Raw genomic sequence first — 7,931 nt, 5'->3', positions numbered from 1 at the left:
GTTGCCATAAGAGGTGGGCAAGCCATGAAGTTTCCCATGGACTACTACTAGGGTTGAGGTCATCAATTTGTGGGGAGGAATGAAGGACAAATTGATGTAATGGGATCTAGAGTCCTAAGGTCTAAGCTTGTGAGTGTGTGAACACATGGCATGCCTAGATAGGTGTCAATAGGTGTGATTGAGTGAATCTAGGTGTGTGGTGTGTGATTGAGAGAATCATGGAATTGATTGAGCAATTTGTGGATCTAGATCCTCTATTGAGCTCACATATGACATCTATCACTACTAGATGTAATTGGAGCCTATATATTGGGCCTATCTCTCTTGAATAAACTCTCTCTTGTGCTTCACGTGTTGAATCCTTGTTGCTACCCCAACAAATGCTAGCTACAGTACTGGAAAAGCATGCCATATCAACTCAATCATGCCACTATCTGCAAAATGGCACAAGAGATATGGTCATGTTAATTTCTAGTACTTATTAGATCTCAGGAATCAGAATATGGCAATTGGGATTCCGAAGCTATAGTTTCTTGGAAAAGTTTGCAAAGCATGCTACTTCGGCAAACAAAAGCGGACCAATTTTGGCATAAGGACCTCTCGTGCACGAGGTATTATTGATTTGATACATACAGATGTATGGGGTTATGCCCAAACATGCAGCATCAATGGTTCACTTTACTACTTCACTTTCATCGATGACTACAATAGATATTGTTAGGTCTACTTTCTAAAAGAGAAATCTGAAATGTTTTCTAGATTTCAAGAATTCAAAACCATGGTAGAAAACCAGTCAGGCAGAAAGATCAAAGTCATGAGATCAGATAGAGAGGTGAATATATGTCTTCATCATTCATGAACTTTTGGAGAAGTCACGGCATTCAAAGACAATTCACATGTGCAAATACTCCTCAACAGAATGCTAGAGCTGAAAGGAAGAATGAGACTTTGGCAGATAGTGCTAGAGCAATGCTTAGTGAGAAGCATCTTCCAAATCAGTATTGGGCAGAAGCAATAGCCATTATGAACTACTTGCTTAATCGGCTTTCGACCAAACCCATACAGGGTATGACTCCTTATGAAGCATTCACTGGACATAAGCCACACATCGGGCATCTCCACATATTTGGTTGCATAGCATATGCCCACATACATGATGATCATCGTAGGAAATTGGATGCGAAGTCACACAAATGCATCATGGTTGTCTATAGTGAAGAAAGCAAAGCATACAAGTTGTATGATGCCATCAACCAAAGGGTCATTATCTCTTGAGATGTAATCTTTGATGAGGAATCATAATGGAAAACCTCAATTAACACACAAGAGATAGAAGCATCAACTTCACAGTCATCTACAGAACAGGTTCATGAAGAAGAGCAAGAATTGCTAGAAACACCCCAAGTAGAGCCACAACAGCTTAGACGGTCTATTAGGGAAAGCAGACCTCCATCCAGATTGACATATGCTCAAAAAGGAAAAGCAATTCAGGTTGAAACCACCAACTATGCTCTTATGACTACCATCATGGCTACATAAGAGCCAGTGTACTGTTATGGATAAATTTGACCAAGGTAAAAGGCATAAATATGTGTGTGTGCTTGTATGTGTGGCAATAGTATAATAAAATATGGTGTGTATAGGGCCCAGGGTTGGGGTGGCAAGGCATAACCATGTGCCACCCTTCCACGTAAGAGGACCCATAAGGTGTGTTGTACATAATCCATGGTAGTAATATTATAAAATGTTAAGGTGGCATGGTTCCTCCATGTGCCACCCCTCCAACTAGGTGGTCCCATGCCTACATATAGTAAGACATGGACCAAGGACCATGGGAGAAGTAATATGAAATAGGTGGAGATGGATATTATTGGATTATTCCCTTCATATATGTAGGATAGGCCCATGTGGGGGGGGTGTAGATAGTCAAAGTAAGCAAGTTAAATAATGGGGAAAGTAGGATGAGGTGGCAAGACTCCTTGTGCCAACCCTCCCCTTGTCCTCCTAGATGTTTGAAGGTATTATAAAATTGGGAAGAGACCAAGGGAATATCTTAGACTTGGGATATGGGATTTGATTTATGTGAAAAAAAGAGGCAAAGGGTTATTGCACACAATTGAGAGTGCATACCCACCTAGCCCACATGGGAGACTTTTTCACACACACCATGCATGTGGGAGGATGCATTTATTGGGAGGGACCCTCTCTCTTGGCTATAAAAGGAGGGCGCTATTCCTTGATGTAACATGCTCATTCTTGTAAAGGCACCTAGCCAGTACTTTGATTTCCCCCCCCATCCTTGCTTTCAAATAAAGCATGACTCTCTTCCCTTGATGTCTCCATCTCTACATTCCACCTCCCATCATGTACATGCTCCTCTTCCCCCTCTCTTTTCCCCCTTGTGGCAAAGTCCCTCTCTTCATTCCCACCGCTCTTAATCCTTTTTCAACACCTATGTTAATGCTTCTTCCCTCACGTTCCCTTTTTCCCTATGGCCCTCGAGCATCGCCATGCCTCACGTCTAGCATCATGCCTTGAATTCTTTTCTAGTTAATAGAATTGGTGTGGCTATTGGGATCCAAATCTCCACGGCTAGTGGCATAAAATTTGTTACTCCTACGGCTGGGTGTAGTTTTGCAGCACCTTCTTGTGTGATTCTCTGCTTCTGCACCTCTAATATGCATGTCTTTTGCTCATAGTTCTCCGTCTCTATGGATGTAAAACTTCTCAATGTCTACACCTTCAGCCTGCGGTTCATGCACTTCTTCTAGGTTCTTGCATGTTTTCTATGTGGCGCCATGCGTTTTCTGGTCGATCGCACCTGCAAAATCACTCCTGTGCATCTTCTGTTACTCCTATGATTGGGTGTAGTTCTGTAGCATCTTTCATGTGTGGTTCTCTGCTTCTGTGCCTCTAATATGCGTGTCTTTTGCTCGTAGTTCTCCGTCTCTGCGGCTGTAGAACTTCTTAGTCTCTACGCCTTTAGCCTATGGTTCCTACGCTTTTTCTGAGTTCTTGTGTGTCTTCTGTGCATTGCCATGCATCTTTTGGTCAACCGCGCCTGTAAAACTGCTCCTGCGTATCTTTTGTGCAGCTCCATGCAAAATTGCTCCTGCGTGTCTGCAACAAACCTCGTGCCCCCCCTCTATCTTCTTCTTCTTCTCCTTCTCTTCTCTTCTCCTCTCCTCTCCTCTCTTTTTATCAAGGAGTTGGAATTGAACCCAAGACCTCCCCATTTACAAAAGGAAGACTTACCAATGGGCCAGCAAATAGGAAGTGATGAAAGTGTAATGATATTGCTTGTATGGTGTAATCTCATGAACTGTAACTCTCTAACCGTAGGGAGTTTCCTCTTGCTGTAAAGAGCAAAAGTACTTCATTTCATGTGCTCTATTCATATCTCATACTAGATCGCAGATTCTAAACTTTTTCAAGTTCACTCCTTGGATGCATGCCACATGAGGAGTGTGGATATTTATGTCACTTCTCGACGAGTTCAAGGCTTTGGTGCTTGGTCCTCCGCTCATTACAGCTACCAATTGGCGAGATCTCTTTCTTGATCTTCATGTCGATCTTCAACAACTGATTGTACAATGCATTGCTCAAGGAGACGACAGGTGGAATGATACATCGTGGATGATTCAAGGTGAAGAACTAGTGATACACTGGGAGGACTTTGATTTCAATTCTACTCATTGTGTGGTGATCGTCGCCAAAGTTGGCCAAGGTTGACAATAGCTATGATCGAGTATTTTGGCAAAGAAGAGGAGCCGAAGAATGTGTACCTATAGATGGCAAACCTGAAGCAGTCAGAAGGTGAGATGGCAAGTCAATATGTAGATCGAGCAATCGTGCTCTTGGACCATTTAATTGCCACGCAGGAGGACAATGCTGGATTTTGAGCTAGAATGACTCAGCATGTGTTGAGCTACCTTGTAGGAGGAGCAAGTGATGAATTTCGCCTCAAGCTTAAATGGGAGAATCCAAAGACCATGGTGCTAGCACAAGATATTGCTCAAAAGTTTGATAAAGTTCAGTTTGACCCCGCTTCAAAGAAGACAATTGTCCCTCCGCAACCCCCTCAATTCTTGCAACAACAACCTGGGGGGTCCAACTCAAGGGCATACCCCCACCCCCCATCAGGGATGTATCCACTGCCTCCACCTCAAATGTATGGTCCTCCCTTATATGCTTACCCTCAACAATGTGTATATCCACCCGAAAGATTTCCCCAGCCTTGTCCATGACCCCCCCTCCTTCCTACTCCGCCAGCCCCTTCTACTAAAGAACCCGAAGTCAATGACCTAGCCAAGGCCCTGAATGATCTTTGGCTTGAGATCGTGGGCATAAAAAATCAATCCAATCACCCTCCAAGAGAACGTGCCAATGTTGTGTGCTATGAGTGCCACCAGAAGGGGCATCACTGCACCAAATGCCCCAATATTTTAAGGGTGAATCTTCTAAGTGGATTAGGCTCCAAGGATTCTGATGTAGAGGTCCTTGACCTTGGGAAGAGAAGTCGAACCACCTCAGACCCCTCTTCAAACCATGGACTGGGCCACCCCAAGAAGAAGGTGTCCTTAGAGCCCTCAAATGCTGAGATGGCATATCCACCAACAGAGAAGACTAAAAGATCTCGCAGGAGTAAGTGGTCACCCTCGGATTTTCCTATCGGCTCAGGGCAAGAAGACTATTCAGTCGTTCAGGACCTTGCTTATCAGTCTTTGAGCATCACGCTTCCTTAACTAATACCATTAAGCCCTAAGGTGAGACATGAGCTGCAGCAAGGGCTCTCAACAAGGAAGAGCAAGAGAAAGGGAAAGGTAAGAGAGATTTCTTCTATCTCTGAAGAAGGTGATTGGCACCCGCATACAATAGATGTCATCATAGATAACTGCCGTGTCAAAAGTGTGTATGTTGATGGGGGAGTTGCATGTAATATCATGGTGCCTCGTATCATGAAGAAGTTGAATTTGAAATGCACAAGGAGTTCCTCCACTCGAATCAAGGTAGCCGATGGTCAATGATTTGCCACCCTAGGAGTCATTGAGGATTTTCCCATCACTGTCAATGGGTTGACCACCACCATCAATTTCTATGTAGTGGACATTAAAGATATAGGTAGGAGTTACTCAGCTATACTTGGAAGGCCATGTTTGAGAGAGAGTGATGTAGTCAGCTATTGGAAGACAAGACACATGTCTTTTGGTGCTTCAAAGGAGAAGATCCCAGTGCAACCAGGTGCCACTGAACTAGAAGAAGAAGAGGACCAGGACAGTGATACTTGCTCATCCTCAGTGTCTGAGTCAATGGAAGATTCAGATTGGGAGGAGGAGTTCTCAGAAGAAGAAGTTTACATGATGGCGGTCTCTCCGACCCCACCACTCGCAAAAAAGGTAACAACACCCTTCCTCCATCCTAGCCCTCCATTATGCGGCTACATATTAGCGATTAATATTGATCTGGTCAAGGGATTATGTTAAAAGGTACCTATTTATCTCCACTCCACATTATATGCCTAAATCTCACGTTTAATTCCCTCCCCCTCTCCCTTTTATTTAATTCAAACCCTCCCTCCCTCCCCCTCCCGCTTAATCCCTAAATATTTTACTTACTTGAAGTCTTGCAAACGGTGTCTAATGGACATGATAATTTTCATGGCCCTTAAAGTGAATAGGTTCAAGGCATGTGAAAACTATTGTATCCACATCAAACATATGCACCATGCAGTAGGAGCATGACGATGCGTATTTTTCATACTCACATATGAGATGGTGAAAAACAAGAACATATGTGTGCCCAACCATGCAAATAGTGTCTGATGGACATGATACATTTCATGGGATTTATATTGAATAGGTTTAAGGCATGTGCAAAGTATTGTACCTATCAAAAATATGCACATGTGATAGGAGCATGGCGATGCATATTTTTTCATGTTCATGTATAAGACGTGGTGAAAAATGAGAACATATGCAAGCCCAACCATGCAAACATTGTCTAATGGACATGATACTTTTCACCAGCTTTAAATTTAATAGGTTTAAGTGTTTGAAAATTATCATACCCATCGAACATATGCACATGTGATAGGAGCACGTTGATGTGTATTTTTTGATTCTCATGTATGAGACATGGTGAAAAATGAGAAAATATGCATGCCCAATCATGGAAATGGTGTCTGATGAACATGATACTTTACACAGTACTTAAATTTAATAGGTTTAAAGTGTGCAAAGTATCATACCCATTGGAGAAATATGTATGAAATAGGAGCATACAGATGCATATTTTTTTGTACTCGTGTATGGGACATGGTGGAAAACGTTGGTTTGTCATAACCATGTTGGGCATCAATGGTCAAAACAAGAAAACATTTGATAGGAATCTAATACATGATGGCATAAATATTTTGGCTAGGTGTTATTTGATTACGAGTAGCGTAGCATATTGTTTAGGGTAGATAACCCTTGTTTTACTGAACCATATTTGGTATTCATCTTATTGACATTGTACCCAAGCACCTTACCATTTTTTCTCCCATGAATAGCTCTATTCATGCCTTTTGATTCTATAAAACATAGTCACACACACCGTGGATCACCAACGTTGATTTTCATAACCATATTGGGCATTGATGTGGCTGAAAGAAGATGAAACTTGGTAGTTATCTAATACATGAGGTCATAAAGCTTTAGAATAGGTATTATTGCATTTTTACTAGCATAGCATATTATTTTAGGCTAGATAACTCCTTTTTGGCCACATTGTGAGCTGAAATATGTTTGATAGGTTAAGGTCAAATCCATGGCTCTATATCTTAGAACTAATTGAGACTTGGTATGCCTCTCAATCAAGTTTTACCCAAGAAAAATACCAAATCTTTCTCCATAAATACATCTATACTTGCATTTTTGTTTTAAGAATCTCTCTCACTCAAAGAGCTTAACGGAAATCTCTTAAAGAAAATGGATAGAAATTCGTCCAAAATGAACTGAAATTTTCTTTCACGGAAGAGAAAAATCAATCTCAATCACTCTCTCACACTCTCACAAAGATGGCGCCTCAATGGAAGGCTCAACCATGCTCTGATACCATGACAAAATATGAAGAGGGGAGAGGATCAAAAAGAGTGGCATGCCTATAAAGAAGAAGACTGCAACCACCTAGGAGACGACCAGGACACGTGGTATGATGCCATAACTTCCTTCCGCATAGTCAAGGAAATTGCCAATGTAATAAGTGGACATGCAAGCTAGAAAGCTTCCACCTCACTCAAAAAGATTTCATGGAAGTATGGGTGCTAACTTACATCTTATGAGTTTTGATTTTGATGCTCTGAATCTATTAGAATTTGGGGTTGATCCTCATAAATTCAACTAGTGATTGTCTATGCAACTCTCTTTCCATATGTTACCACTTCTCCACGTTGTTCGTAGGGTATAAGAGGATTTGTGTCACCTACAAATATATCAGTATCATCATCATTATAGCATATGTGTAGCGTAAGAACTCGGGTAATATTCTTGTAAGGGATATAGGCTCAAGTATGTAAAGTAGAGATTGTGCATGCTTGCACAAAGGGAACATTCAACAACTTGGCTGGGGGAATGAAGGTTTTTGCCTCCATCGGGAGTTTAAGGTTTAGAAGGAGTTTAGGGTTTAGGAGGAGGTTCCAGGTTTTAGAGGGAAGTTTGAGGTTAGAAGAAGGATCCACAGTTTAGAATAGAGTATATGGTGGAGAACTCTTCTCCCTCATAGGTCTTAGAGGGTAAAGGTTTAGAAACTAATCTAGGAGTGTATGGGTTTAGGAGAAGCATAGTTGTGGGAGAGAAATAAGGCGTACATGAGAAAAGTGATTGGGGGAGAGTGAGGAGAAGGGAGGAAGAGAGGGAGAGGAGTCACAAGGTTAGAGGAGGGGGGAGTAGGGG

This window comes from Dipteris shenzhenensis, chromosome 16 (genome assembly GCF_047967505.1).
Source record: "Dipteris shenzhenensis isolate YYH24624 ecotype China chromosome 16, Dip_SZ_1.0, whole genome shotgun sequence".
In the NCBI taxonomy this organism is placed as follows: Eukaryota; Viridiplantae; Streptophyta; class Polypodiopsida; order Gleicheniales; family Dipteridaceae; genus Dipteris; species Dipteris shenzhenensis.
The sequence above is the reverse complement of the archived record's forward strand: the minus strand, read 5'-3'. Positions refer to the sequence as shown.